The sequence below is a fragment of the Heptranchias perlo genome, chromosome 2 (genome assembly GCF_035084215.1).
Source record: "Heptranchias perlo isolate sHepPer1 chromosome 2, sHepPer1.hap1, whole genome shotgun sequence".
NCBI classification, from domain to species: Eukaryota; Metazoa; Chordata; class Chondrichthyes; order Hexanchiformes; family Hexanchidae; genus Heptranchias; species Heptranchias perlo.
In genome coordinates, this window is record NC_090326.1 from 28,824,644 (window position 1) to 28,838,887 (window position 14,244).

Genomic DNA, 14,244 nt, shown 5'->3' on the forward strand with positions numbered 1-14,244 from the left:
TGGTGAGATAAGTTAGACAGTGACTGAAGGTGTGAGGGGGTGAGATAAGTTAGGTCAGTGACTGAAGGTGTGAGGGGGTGAGATAAGTTAGGTCAGTGACTGAAGGTGTGAGGGGGTGAGATAAGTTAGGTCAGTGACTGAAGGTGTGAGGGGGTGAGATAAGTTAGACCAGTGACTGAAGGTGTGAGGGGGTGAGATAAGTTAGGTCAGTGACTGAAGGTGTGAGGGGGTGAGATAAGTTAGGTCAGTGACTGAAGGTGTGAGGGGGTGAGATAAGTTAGGTCAGTGACTGAAGGTGTGAGGGAGTGAGATAAGTTAGACCAGTGACTGAAGGTGTGAGGGGGGTGAGATAAGTTAGACCAGTGACTGAAGGTGTGAGGGGGTGAGATAAGTTAGACCAGTGACTGAAGGTGTGAGGGGGTGAGATAAGTTAGACCAGTGACTGAAGGTGTGAGGGGGTGAGATAAGTTAGACCAGTGACTGAAGGTGTGAGGGGGTGAGATAAGTTAGACCAGTGACTGAAGGTGTGAGGGGGTGAGATAAGTTAGACCAGTGACTGAAGGTGTGAGGGGTGAGATAAGTTAGGTCAGTGACTGAAGGTGTGAGGGGGTGAGATAAGTTAGACCAGTGACTGAAGGTGTGAGGGAGTGAGATAAGTTAGACCAGTGACTGAAGGTGTGAGGGGGTGAGATAAGTTAGGTCAGTGACTGAAGGTGTGAGGGGGTGAGATAAGTTAGACCAGTGACTGAAGGTGTGAGGGAGTGAGATAAGTTAGACCAGTGACTGAAGGTGTGAGGGAGTGAGATAAGTTAGACCAGTGACTGAAGGTGTGAGGGGGTGAGATAAGTTAGACCAGTGACTGAAGGTGTGAGGGAGTGAGATAAGTTAGACCAGTGACTGAAGGTGTGAGGGGGTGAGATAAGTTAGACCAGTGACTGAAGGTGTGAGGGGGTGAGATAAGTTAGACCAGTGACTGAAGGTGTGAGGGGGTGAGATAAGTTAGACCAGTGACTGAAGGTGTGAGGGGGTGAGATAAGTTAGACCAGTGACTGAAGGTGTGAGGGGGTGAGATAAGTTAGGTCAGTGACTGAAGGTGTGAGGGAGTGAGATAAGTTAGACCAGTGACTGAAGGTGTGAGGGGGTGAGATAAGTTAGACCAGTGACTGAAGGTGTGAGGGAGTGAGATAAGTTAGACCAGTGACTGAAGGTGTGAGGGGGTGAGATAAGTTAGACCAGTGACTGAAGGTGTGAGGGGGTGAGATAAGTTAGGTCAGTGACTGAAGGTGTGAGGGGGTGAGATAAGTTAGACCAGTGACTGAAGGTGTGAGGGGGTGAGATAAGTTAGACCAGTGACTGAAGGTGTGAGGGGGTGAGATAAGTTAGGTCAGTGACTGAAGGTGTGAGGGGAGTGAGATAAGTTAGGTCAGTGACTGAAGGTGTGAGGGGGTGAGATAAGTTAGGTCAGTGACTGAAGGTGTGAGGGGTGATATAAGTTAGACCAGTGACTGAAGGTGTGAGGGGGTGAGATAAGTTAGACCAGTGACTGAAGGTGTGAGGGGGTGAGATAAGTTAGACCAGTGACTGAAGGGTGTGAGGGAGTGAGATAAGTTAGGTCAGTGACTGAAGGTGTGAGGGGTGAGATAAGTTAGACCAGTGACTGAAGGTGTGAGGGGGTGAGATAAGTTAGACCAGTGACTGAAGGTGTGAGGGAGTGAGATAAGTTAGACCAGTGACTGAAGGTGTGAGGGGGTGAGATAAGTTAGACCAGTGACTGAAGGTGTGAGGGGGTGAGATAAGTTAGACCAGTGACTGAAGGTGTGAGGGGGTGAGATAAGTTAGACCAGTGACTGAAGGTGTGAGGGGGTGAGATAAGTTAGACCAGTGACTGAAGGTGTGAGGGGGTGAGATAAGTTAGACCAGTGACTGAAGGTGTGAGGGGGTGAGATAAGTTAGACAGTGACTGAAGGTGTGAGGGGGTGAGATAAGTTAGACCAGTGACTGAAGGTGTGAGGGGGTGAGATAAGTTAGACCAGTGACTGAAGGTGTGAGGGGGTGAGATAAGTTAGGTCAGTGACTGAAGGTGTGAGGGGGTGAGATAAGTTAGGTCAGTGACTGAAGGTGTGAGGGGGTGAGATAAGTTAGGTCAGTGACTGAAGGTGTGAGGGGGTGAGATAAGTTAGGTCAGTGACTGAAGGTGTGAGGGGGTGAGATAAGTTAGACCAGTGACTGAAGGTGTGAGGGGGTGAGATAAGTTAGGTCAGTGACTGAAGGTGTGAGGGGGTGAGATAAGTTAGACCAGTGACTGAAGGTGTGAGGGGTGAGATAAGTTAGACCAGTGACTGAAGGTGTGAGGGGGTGAGATAAGTTAGACCAGTGACTGAAGGTGTGAGGGGGTGAGATAAGTTAGACCAGTGACTGAAGGTGTGAGGGAGTGAGATAAGTTAGACCAGTGACTGAAGGTGTGAGGGGGTGAGATAAGTTAGACCAGTGACTGAAGGTGTGAGGGGGTGAGATAAGTTAGACCAGTGACTGAAGGTGTGAGGGGGTGAGATAAGTTAGACCAGTGACTGAAGGTGTGAGGGGGTGAGATAAGTTAGACCAGTGACTGAAGGTGTGAGGGGGTGAGATAAGTTAGACCAGTGACTGAAGGTGTGAGGGGTGAGATAAGTTAGACCAGTGACTGAAGGTGTGAGGGGGTGAGATAAGTTAGACCAGTGACTGAAGGTGTGAGGGGGTGAGATAAGTTAGACCAGTGACTGAAGGTGTGAGGGGGTGAGATAAGTTAGACCAGTGACTGAAGGTGTGAGGGGGTGAGATAAGTTAGGTCAGTGACTGAAGGTGTGAGGGGGTGAGATAAGTTAGGTCAGTGACTGAAGGTGTGAGGGGGTGAGATAAGTTAGGACAGTGACTGAAGGTGTGAGGGGGTGAGATAAGTTAGACCAGTGACTGAAGGTGTGAGGGGGTGAGATAAGTTAGGTCAGTGACTGAAGGTGTGAGGGGGTGAGATAAGTTAGGTCAGTGACTGAAGGTGTGAGGGGGTGAGATAAGTTAGGTCAGTGACTGAAGGTGTGAGGGAGTGAGATAAGTTAGACCAGTGACTGAAGGTGTGAGGGGGTGAGATAAGTTAGGTCAGTGACTGAAGGTGTGAGGGGGTGAGATAAGTTAGACCAGTGACTGAAGGTGTGAGGGGGTGAGATAAGTTAGACCAGTGACTGAAGGTGTGAGGGGGTGAGATAAGTTAGACCAGTGACTGAAGGTGTGAGGGGGTGAGATAAGTTAGACCAGTGACTGAAGGTGTGAGGGGGTGAGATAAGTTAGACCAGTGACTGAAGGTGTGAGGGGGTGAGATAAGTTAGACCAGTGACTGAAGGTGTGAGGGGGTGAGATAAGTTAGGTCAGTGACTGAAGGTGTGAGGGGGTGAGATAAGTTAGACCAGTGACTGAAGGTGTGAGGGAGTGAGATAAGTTAGACCAGTGACTGAAGGTGTGAGGGGGTGAGATAAGTTAGGTCAGTGACTGAAGGTGTGAGGGGGTGAGATAAGTTAGACCAGTGACTGAAGGTGTGAGGGAGTGAGATAAGTTAGACCAGTGACTGAAGGTGTGAGGGAGTGAGATAAGTTAGACCAGTGACTGAAGGTGTGAGGGGGTGAGATAAGTTAGACCAGTGACTGAAGGTGTGAGGGAGTGAGATAAGTTAGACCAGTGACTGAAGGTGTGAGGGGGTGAGATAAGTTAGACCAGTGACTGAAGGTGTGAGGGGGTGAGATAAGTTAGACCAGTGACTGAAGGTGTGAGGGGGTGAGATAAGTTAGACCAGTGACTGAAGGTGTGAGGGGGTGAGATAAGTTAGGTCAGTGACTGAAGGTGTGAGGGGGTGAGATAAGTTAGGTCAGTGACTGAAGGTGTGAGGGGTGAGATAAGTTAGACCAGTGACTGAAGGTGTGAGGGGGTGAGATAAGTTAGACCAGTGACTGAAGGTGTGAGGCGGTGAGATAAGTTAGACCAGTGACTGAAGGTGCGAGGGGGTGAGATAAGTTAGACCAGTGACTGAAGGTGTGAGGGGAGTGAGATAAGTTAGACCAGTGACTGAAGGTGTGAGGGGGTGAGATAAGTTAGACCAGTGACTGAAGGTGTGAGGGGGTGAGATAAGTTAGGTCAGTGACTGAAGGTGTGAGGGGGTGAGATAAGTTAGGCCAGTGACTGAAGGTGTGAGGGGGTGAGATAAGTTAGACCAGTGACTGAAGGTGTGAGGGGGTGAGATAAGTTAGGTCAGTGACTGAAGGTGTGAGGGAGTGAGATAAGTTAGTTCAGTGACTGAAGGTGTGAGGGGGTGAGATAAGTTAGGTCAGTGACTGAAGGTGTGAGGGGTGATATAAGTTAGACCAGTGACTGAAGGTGTGAGGGGGTGAGATAAGTTAGACCAGTGACTGAAGGTGTGAGGGGGTGAGATAAGTTAGACCAGTGACTGAAGGTGTGAGGGAGTGAGATAAGTTAGACCAGTGACTGAAGGTGTGAGGGGTGAGATAAGTTAGACCAGTGACTGAAGGTGTGAGGGGGTGAGATAAGTTAGACCAGTGACTGAAGGTGTGAGGGGGTGAGATAAGTTAGACCAGTGACTGAAGGTGTGAGGGGGTGAGATAAGTTAGGTCAGTGACTGAAGGTGTGAGGGGGTGAGATAAGTTAGACCAGTGACTGAAGGTGTGAGGGGGTGAGATAAGTTAGGTCAGTGACTGAAGGTGTGAGGGGGTGAGATAAGTTAGGTCAGTGACTGAAGGTGTGAGGGGGTGAGATAAGTTAGGTCAGTGACTGAAGGTGTGAGGGGGTGAGATAAGTTAGGTCAGTGACTGAAGGTGTGAGGGGGTGAGATAAGTTAGACCAGTGACTGAAGGTGTGAGGGGGTGAGATAAGTTAGGTCAGTGACTGAAGGTGTGAGGGGGTGAGATAAGTTAGACCAGTGACTGAAGGTGTGAGGGGGTGAGATAAGTTAGACCAGTGACTGAAGGTGTGAGGGGGTGAGATAAGTTAGACCAGTGACTGAAGGTGTGAGGGGGTGAGATAAGTTAGACCAGTGACTGAAGGTGTGAGGGAGTGAGATAAGTTAGACCAGTGACTGAAGGTGTGAGGGGGTGAGATAAGTTAGACCAGTGACTGAAGGTGTGAGCGGGTGAGATAAGTTAGACCAGTGACTGAAGGTGTGAGGGGGTGAGATAAGTTAGACCAGTGACTGAAGGTGTGAGGGGGTGAGATAAGTTAGACCAGTGACTGAAGGTGTGAGGGGGTGAGATAAGTTAGACCAGTGACTGAAGGTGTGAGGGGTGAGATAAGTTAGACCAGTGACTGAAGGTGTGAGGGGGTGAGATAAGTTAGACCAGTGACTGAAGGTGTGAGGGGGTGAGATAAGTTAGACCAGTGACTGAAGGTGTGAGGGGGTGAGATAAGTTAGACCAGTGACTGAAGGTGTGAGGGGGTGAGATAAGTTAGGTCAGTGACTGAAGGTGTGAGGGGGTGAGATAAGTTAGGTCAGTGACTGAAGGTGTGAGGGGGTGAGATAAGTTAGGTCAGTGACTGAAGGTGTGAGGGGGTGAGATAAGTTAGACCAGTGACTGAAGGTGTGAGGGGGTGAGATAAGTTAGGTCAGTGACTGAAGGTGTGAGGGGGTGAGATAAGTTAGGTCAGTGACTGAAGGTGTGAGGGGGTGAGATAAGTTAGGTCAGTGACTGAAGATGTGAGGGAGTGAGATAAGTTAGACCAGTGACTGAAGGTGTGAGGGGGTGAGATAAGTTAGGTCAGTGACTGAAGGTGTGAGGGGGTGAGATAAGTTAGACCAGTGACTGAAGGTGTGAGGGGGTGAGATAAGTTAGACCAGTGACTGAAGGTGTGAGGGGGTGAGATAAGTTAGACCAGTGACTGAAGGTGTGAGGGAGTGAGATAAGTTAGACCAGTGACTGAAGGTGTGAGGGGGTGAGATAAGTTAGACCAGTGACTGAAGGTGTGAGGGGGTGAGATAAGTTAGACCAGTGACTGAAGGTGTGAGGGGGTGAGATAAGTTAGGTCAGTGACTGAAGGTGTGAGGGGGTGAGATAAGTTAGACCAGTGACTGAAGGTGTGAGGGAGTGAGATAAGTTAGACCAGTGACTGAAGGTGTGAGGGGGTGAGATAAGTTAGGTCAGTGACTGAAGGTGTGAGGGGGTGAGATAAGTTAGACCAGTGACTGAAGGTGTGAGGGAGTGAGATAAGTTAGACCAGTGACTGAAGGTGTGAGGGAGTGAGATAAGTTAGACCAGTGACTGAAGGTGTGAGGGGGTGTGATAAGTTAGACCAGTGACTGAAGGTGTGAGGGAGTGAGATAAGTTAGACCAGTGACTGAAGGTGTGAGGGGGTGAGATAAGTTAGACCAGTGACTGAAGGTGTGAGGGGGTGAGATAAGTTAGACCAGTGACTGAAGGTGTGAGGGGGTGAGATAAGTTAGACCAGTGACTGAAGGTGTGAGGGGGTGAGATAAGTTAGGTCAGTGACTGAAGGTGTGAGGGGGTGAGATAAGTTAGGTCAGTGACTGAAGGTGTGAGGGAGTGAGATAAGTTAGACCAGTGACTGAAGGTGTGAGGGGGTGAGATAAGTTAGACCAGTGACTGAAGGTGTGAGGCGGTGAGATAAGTTAGACCAGTGACTGAAGGTGCGAGGGGGTGAGATAAGTTAGACCAGTGACTGAAGGTGTGAGGGAGTGAGATAAGTTAGACCAGTGACTGAAGGTGTGAGGGGGTGAGATAAGTTAGACCAGTGACTGAAGGTGTGAGGGGGTGAGATAAGTTAGGTCAGTGACTGAAGGTGTGAGGGGGTGAGATAAGTTAGACCAGTGACTGAAGGTGTGAGGGGGTGAGATAAGTTAGACCAGTGACTGAAGGTGTGAGGGGGTGAGATAAGTTAGGTCAGTGACTGAAGGTGTGAGGGAGTGAGATAAGTTAGGTCAGTGACTGAAGGTGTGAGGGGGTGAGATAAGTTAGGTCAGTGACTGAAGGTGTGAGGGGTGATATAAGTTAGACCAGTGACTGAAGGTGTGAGGGGGTGAGATAAGTTAGACCAGTGACTGAAGGTGTGAGGGGGTGAGATAAGTTAGACCAGTGACTGAAGGTGTGAGGGAGTGAGATAAGTTAGACCAGTGACTGAAGGTGTGAGGGGGTGAGATAAGTTAGACCAGTGACTGAAGGTGTGAGGGGGTGAGATAAGTTAGACCAGTGACTGAAGGTGTGAGGGGGTGAGATAAGTTAGACCAGTGACTGAAGGTGTGAGGGGGTGAGATAAGTTAGACCAGTGACTGAAGGTGTGAGGGGGTGAGATAAGTTAGGTCAGTGACTGAAGGTGTGAGGGGGTGAGATAAGTTAGACCAGTGACTGAAGGTGTGAGGGGGTGAGATAAGTTAGACCAGTGACTGAAGGTGTGAGGGGGTGAGATAAGTTAGGTCAGTGACTGAAGGTGTGAGGGAGTGAGATAAGTTAGGTCAGTGACTGAAGGTGTGAGGGGGTGAGATAAGTTAGACCAGTGACTGAAGGTGTGAGGGGGTGAGATAAGTTAGGTCAGTGACTGAAGGTGTGAGGGGGTGAGATAAGTTAGGTCAGTGACTGAAGGTGTGAGGGAGTGAGATAAGTTAGACCAGTGACTGAAGGTGTGAGGGGGTGAGATAAGTTAGACCAGTGACTGAAGGTGTGAGGGGGTGAGATAAGTTAGACCAGTGACTGAAGGTGTGAGGGGGTGAGATAAGTTAGGTCAGTGACTGAAGGTGTGAGGGGGTGAGATAAGTTAGGTCAGTGACTGAAGGTGTGAGGGGGTGAGATAAGTTAGACCAGTGACTGAAGGTGTGAGGGGGTGAGATAAGTTAGGTCAGTGACTGAAGGTGTGAGGGGGTGAGATAAGTTAGGTCAGTGACTGAAGGTGTGAGGGGGTGAGATAAGTTAGGTCAGTGACTGAAGGTGTGAGGGGTGATATAAGTTAGGTCAGTGACTGAAGGTGTGAGGGGGTGAGATAAGTTAGGTCAGTGACTGAAGGTGTGAGGGGGTGAGATAAGTTAGACCAGTGACTGAAGGTGTGAGGGGGTGAGATAAGTTAGGTCAGTGACTGAAGGTGTGAGGGGGTGAGATAAGTTAGGTCAGTGACTGAAGGTGTGAGGGGTGATATAAGTTAGACCAGTGACTGAAGGTGTGAGGGGGTGAGATAAGTTAGACCAGTGACTGAAGGTGTGAGGGGGTGAGATAAGTTAGGTCAGTGACTGAAGGTGTGAGGGGGTGAGATAAGTTAGTTCAGTGACTGAAGGTGTGAGGGGTGATATAAGTTAGACCAGTGACTGAAGGTGTGAGGGGGTGAGATAAGTTAGACCAGTGACTGAAGGTGTGAGGGGGTGAGATAAGTTAGGTCAGTGACTGAAGGTGTGAGGGAGTGAGATAAGTTAGACCAGTGACTGAAGGTGTGAGGGGGTGAGATAAGTTAGACCAGTGACTGAAGGTGTGAGGGGGTGAGATAAGTTAGACCAGTGACTGAAGGTGTGAGGGGGTGAGATAAGTTAGGTCAGTGACTGAAGGTGTGAGGGGTGATATAAGTTAGACCAGTGACTGAAGGGGTGAGGGGGTGAGATAAGTTAGACCAGTGACTGAAGGTGTGAGGGGGTGAGATAAGTTAGGTCAGTGACTGAAGGTGTGAGGGGGTGAGATAAGTTAGGTCAGTGACTGAAGGTGTGAGGGGGTGAGATAAGTTAGACCAGTGACTGAAGGTGTGAGGGGGTGAGATAAGTTAGGTCAGTGACTGAAGGTGTGAGGGGGTGAGATAAGTTAGACCAGTGACTGAAGGTGTGAGGGGGTGAGATAAGTTAGACCAGTGACTGAAGGTGTGAGGGGGTGAGATAAGTTAGGTCAGTGACTGAAGGTGTGAGGGGTGAGATAAGTTAGACCAGTGACTGAAGGTGTGAGGGGGTGAGATAAGTTAGGTCAGTGACTGAAGGTGTGAGGGGGTGAGATAAGTTAGACCAGTGACTGAAGGTGTGAGGGAGTGAGATAAGTTAGGTCAGTGACTGAAGGTGTGAGGGGGTGAGATAAGTTAGACCAGTGACTGAAGGTGTGAGGGGTGAGATAAGTTAGACCAGTGACTGAAGGTGTGAGGGAGTGAGATAAGTTAGGTCAGTGACTGAAGGTGTGAGGGGTGAGATAAGTTAGACCAGTGACTGAAGGTGTGAGGGAGTGAGATAAGTTAGACCATTGACTGAAGGTGTGAGGGGGTGAGATAAGTTAGACCAGTGACTGAAGGTGTGAGGGGGTGAGATAAGTTAGACCAGTGACTGAAGGTGTGAGGGGGTGAGATAAGTTAGACCAGTGACTGAAGGTGTGAGGGGGTGAGATAAGTTAGGTCAGTGACTGAAGGTGTGAGGGGGTGAGATAAGTTAGGTCAGTGACTGAAGGTGTGAGGGGGTGAGATAAGTTAGACCAGTGACTGAAGGTGTGAGGGGGTGAGATAAGTTAGGTCAGTGACTGAAGGTGTGAGGGGGTGAGATAAGTTAGGTCAGTGACTGAAGGTGTGAGGGGGTGAGATAAGTTAGGTCAGTGACTGAAGGTGTGAGGGGTGATATAAGTTAGGTCAGTGACTGAAGGTGTGAGGGGGTGAGATAAGTTAGGTCAGTGACTGAAGGTGTGAGGGGGTGAGATAAGTTAGACCAGTGACTGAAGGTGTGAGGGGGTGAGATAAGTTAGGTCAGTGACTGAAGGTGTGAGGGGGTGAGATAAGTTAGGTCAGTGACTGAAGGTGTGAGGGGTGATATAAGTTAGACCAGTGACTGAAGGTGTGAGGGGGTGAGATAAGTTAGACCAGTGACTGAAGGTGTGAGGGGGTGAGATAAGTTAGGTCAGTGACTGAAGGTGTGAGGGGGTGAGATAAGTTAGTTCAGTGACTGAAGGTGTGAGGGGTGATATAAGTTAGACCAGTGACTGAAGGTGTGAGGGGGTGAGATAAGTTAGACCAGTGACTGAAGGTGTGAGGGGGTGAGATAAGTTAGGTCAGTGACTGAAGGTGTGAGGGAGTGAGATAAGTTAGACCAGTGACTGAAGGTGTGAGGGGGTGAGATAAGTTAGACCAGTGACTGAAGGTGTGAGGGGGTGAGATAAGTTAGACCAGTGACTGAAGGTGTGAGGGGGTGAGATAAGTTAGGTCAGTGACTGAAGGTGTGAGGGGTGATATAAGTTAGACCAGTGACTGAAGGGGTGAGGGGGTGAGATAAGTTAGACCAGTGACTGAAGGTGTGAGGGGGTGAGATAAGTTAGGTCAGTGACTGAAGGTGTGAGGGGGTGAGATAAGTTAGGTCAGTGACTGAAGGTGTGAGGGGGTGAGATAAGTTAGACCAGTGACTGAAGGTGTGAGGGGGTGAGATAAGTTAGGTCAGTGACTGAAGGTGTGAGGGGGTGAGATAAGTTAGACCAGTGACTGAAGGTGTGAGGGGGTGAGATAAGTTAGACCAGTGACTGAAGGTGTGAGGGGGTGAGATAAGTTAGGTCAGTGACTGAAGGTGTGAGGGGTGAGATAAGTTAGACCAGTGACTGAAGGTGTGAGGGGGTGAGATAAGTTAGGTCAGTGACTGAAGGTGTGAGGGGGTGAGATAAGTTAGACCAGTGACTGAAGGTGTGAGGGAGTGAGATAAGTTAGGTCAGTGACTGAAGGTGTGAGGGGGTGAGATAAGTTAGACCAGTGACTGAAGGTGTGAGGGGTGAGATAAGTTAGACCAGTGACTGAAGGTGTGAGGGAGTGAGATAAGTTAGGTCAGTGACTGAAGGTGTGAGGGGTGAGATAAGTTAGACCAGTGACTGAAGGTGTGAGGGAGTGAGATAAGTTAGACCATTGACTGAAGGTGTGAGGGGGTGAGATAAGTTAGACCAGTGACTGAAGGTGTGAGGGGGTGAGATAAGTTAGACCAGTGACTGAAGGTGTGAGGGGGTGAGATAAGTTAGGTCAGTGACTGAAGGTGTGAGGGGGTGAGATAAGTTAGACCAGTGACTGAAGGTGTGAGGGAGTGAGATAAGTTAGACCAGTGACTGAAGGTGTGAGGGGTGAGATAAGTTAGGTCAGTGACTGAAGGTGTGAGGGGGTGAGATAAGTTAGGTCAGTGACTGAAGGTGTGAGGGGGTGAGATAAGTTAGACCAGTGACTGAAGGTGTGAGGGAGTGAGATAAGTTAGACCAGTGACTGAAGGTGTGAGGGGTGAGATAAGTTAGGTCAGTGACTGAAGGTGTGAGGGGGTGAGATAAGTTAGACCAGTGACTGAAGGTGTGAGGGGGTGAGATAAGTTAGACCAGTGACTGAAGGTGTGAGGGGTGAGATAAGTTAGACCAGTGACTGAAGGTGTGAGGGGGTGAGATAAGTTAGACCAGTGACTGAAGGTGTGAGGGGGTGAGATAAGTTAGACCAGTGACTGAAGGTGTGAGGGGGTGAGATAAGTTAGGTCAGTGACTGAAGGTGTGAGGGGGTGAGATAAGTTAGGTCAGTGACTGAAGGTGTGAGGGGGTGAGATAAGTTAGACCAGTGACTGAAGGTGTGAGGGGGTGAGATAAGTTAGATCAGTGACTGAAGGTGTGAGGGGGTGAGATAAGTTAGACCAGTGACTGAAGGTGTGAGGGGGTGAGATAAGTTAGGTCAGTGACTGAAGGTGTGAGGGGGTGAGATAAGTTCGACCAGTGACTGAAGGTGTGAGGGGGTGAGATAAGTTAGGTCAGTGACTGAAGGTGTGAGGGGGTGAGATAAGTTAGACCAGTGACTGAAGGTGTGAGGGGGTGAGATAAGTTAGACCAGTGACTGAAGGTGTGAGGGGTGAGATAAGTTAGACCAGTGACTGAAGGTGTGAGGGGGTGAGATAAGTTAGGTCAGTGACTGAAGGTGTGAGGGGTGAGATAAGTTAGACCAGTGACTGAAGGTGTGAGGGGGTGAGATAAGTTAGACCAGTGACTGAAGGTGTGAGGGGGTGAGATAAGTTAGACCAGTGACTGAAGGTGTGAGGGAGTGAGATAAGTTAGACCAGTGACTGAAGGTGTGAGGGGGTGAGATAAGTTAGACCAGTGACTGAAGGTGTGAGGGAGTGAGATAAGTTAGGTCAGTGACTGAAGGTGTGAGGGAGTGAGATAAGTTAGACCAGTGACTGAAGGTGTGAGGGGGTGAGATAAGTTAGGTCAGTGACTGAAGGTGTGAGGGAGTGAGATAAGTTAGGTCAGTGACTCAAAGTTTTGGTGTAAAATGAACTGAGTTGTGGGATTTGAACCTCAAAGCATTGTTAAAAATCTTGGAATCCCCTGTAGAAAAAACAGAATTTGACTTGTTTGATCACTGTAAGTTAGTGGCTTTGGCTATGAAGAAAGGTTAAAATGCTTGAATTTCTACATCATAGAATAAAATGGTTACGGTATATGAAATATTAAATGGCTCTGTTAACGTAAATCCCAAATATTAGTTTAAAAAAAGGTAAGATATTTGGACCTAAGGCCATAAGTATAAATAATTGCAAAATAAACTTAGCTCAGGTATGAGAAGGAACTTCTTCAGAAAGAGGGTAACAAATATCTGGGTTAATCTGCCAGAGGGGGAAGTAGAGACAAACAACTCTAACACAGTTCAGTGCTAACTTGGGAGAGCTAGAGCTTTCACTTGTCTTTGATTCTTCTTACGTTTTTATGTTCGTGAAACAGTTTAGATCAGCATATAGTGCAAATTTTTCCTGCCCGCTTTCCTTAAGGTAGATCGTACACATTACGTGCGAAAAGAAAGACGAGGAGAGACCATCAGGACAATCCATTGAAGTCCCATGGTAGAAGGCACAGAAGGAGACGCTGAGGCAGTAGTAGCCTATCCATTTGAGGCTGCAAACTTGTGCTGCGCCCTTCCTAACTGTTGCTAATGTTAACTTCTGAGGAAATGAAAAGCAAACAGAAAAAAAACCTGTGGTCAATTTGAGGAAAAACACTGGGGGAATTCCTCCTCAGCTCCCTAAGGCAATCATGCAAGCTCCAGGAGACCATGGTTACCCATGATGGATCACTATACCTACTTAGATTAGCCCTTTCTCCCACATGTCTCAATTTTCTTTGAAATAAAAGACTGTCCAGGACTGGATACTACCATGGACTTCTTATCTCACTCTGCCTCTGACAGCCTTCAATAACCCTGTCTGCCAAAAATGTATCCATCATCCTATTAAAAGTTATAGGGGGTTAAATTGGATAAACCCCAAAAACGGGCACTACACGGCCCAATTTAACCCCCATAATATCTTTAGCTCCACTGGCTCCCTGGATAGGGTATTCCACATATTCACTTGCCTCATTGTGTACTCACCTCTTTTTATTCAGTGCTCGTGTTAATACTGAATATAATTCTGGAACCCAGTTTATCTATTCTTTTAAATACCTAAATAAGGTCATCTCTAAGTTGCCTTTTTACCAAAGTTAACATCCTTCATATCTTTCATCTTTCCTCTTGCCTCAGGTGCCTAATTCCATTTATCAACTTTGTTACCGTTCTTTAGACCCTTCCAAAGCCAGGAGGGCAGAATATACTGAGGGCTGAGCGTGGGATGTTAGGGCTAATTCTGTGCTCCTAGCACAGAACCACATTGCAGGGAGCACTGGTCAGAGAATCAGGGCATAATGCTGTAACCCTATCTCTGACCCTTGTACCCTTTGAGTGGGTCTTCCTCTCTGGGAGAGCAGGATTGCGGAATTAGATGTAATTTACAAGCCCTTACAAACAATTTTGTGCTCTAAAAGAAAATCTGCAGTGAAGCGCAGATGATGAATCTCTATCCTACAATTTCCAGTTAGGGGTGTTTTGCACAAGAATACATACATAATACTGGCCTCAATAGTAACCCCCCCCACCACGGGTGGAAGAGGGTCGAGAAGTGCGGGTGAGTTAAATCGTTGAATACGCAAAACGCTACCTCCAACCCGCTGTACTCGCTTCCGTTTTTACGGCAGTGGATATTGGGGTTTCCGAGTATCTCGCCCTGTAGAGGCAAGTCCGTCATTAAAATATTTAAATCAGGCTCCTATATCGTAATCTTGAGCCAGATTTGGAATTAACGGCTGCTGCACAGGTTTCCCGGAGTTTGGGAAACTCAGCAGTGAAACTGGGACAAATTGAGCAGCACTTTATGGGGATGGTTAAAGGTCAGGAGGTCAGCTCTGAATAAAGGCTCAGTGCTCACAGCTGCTTTCTCAGTTCCCTCTGGGA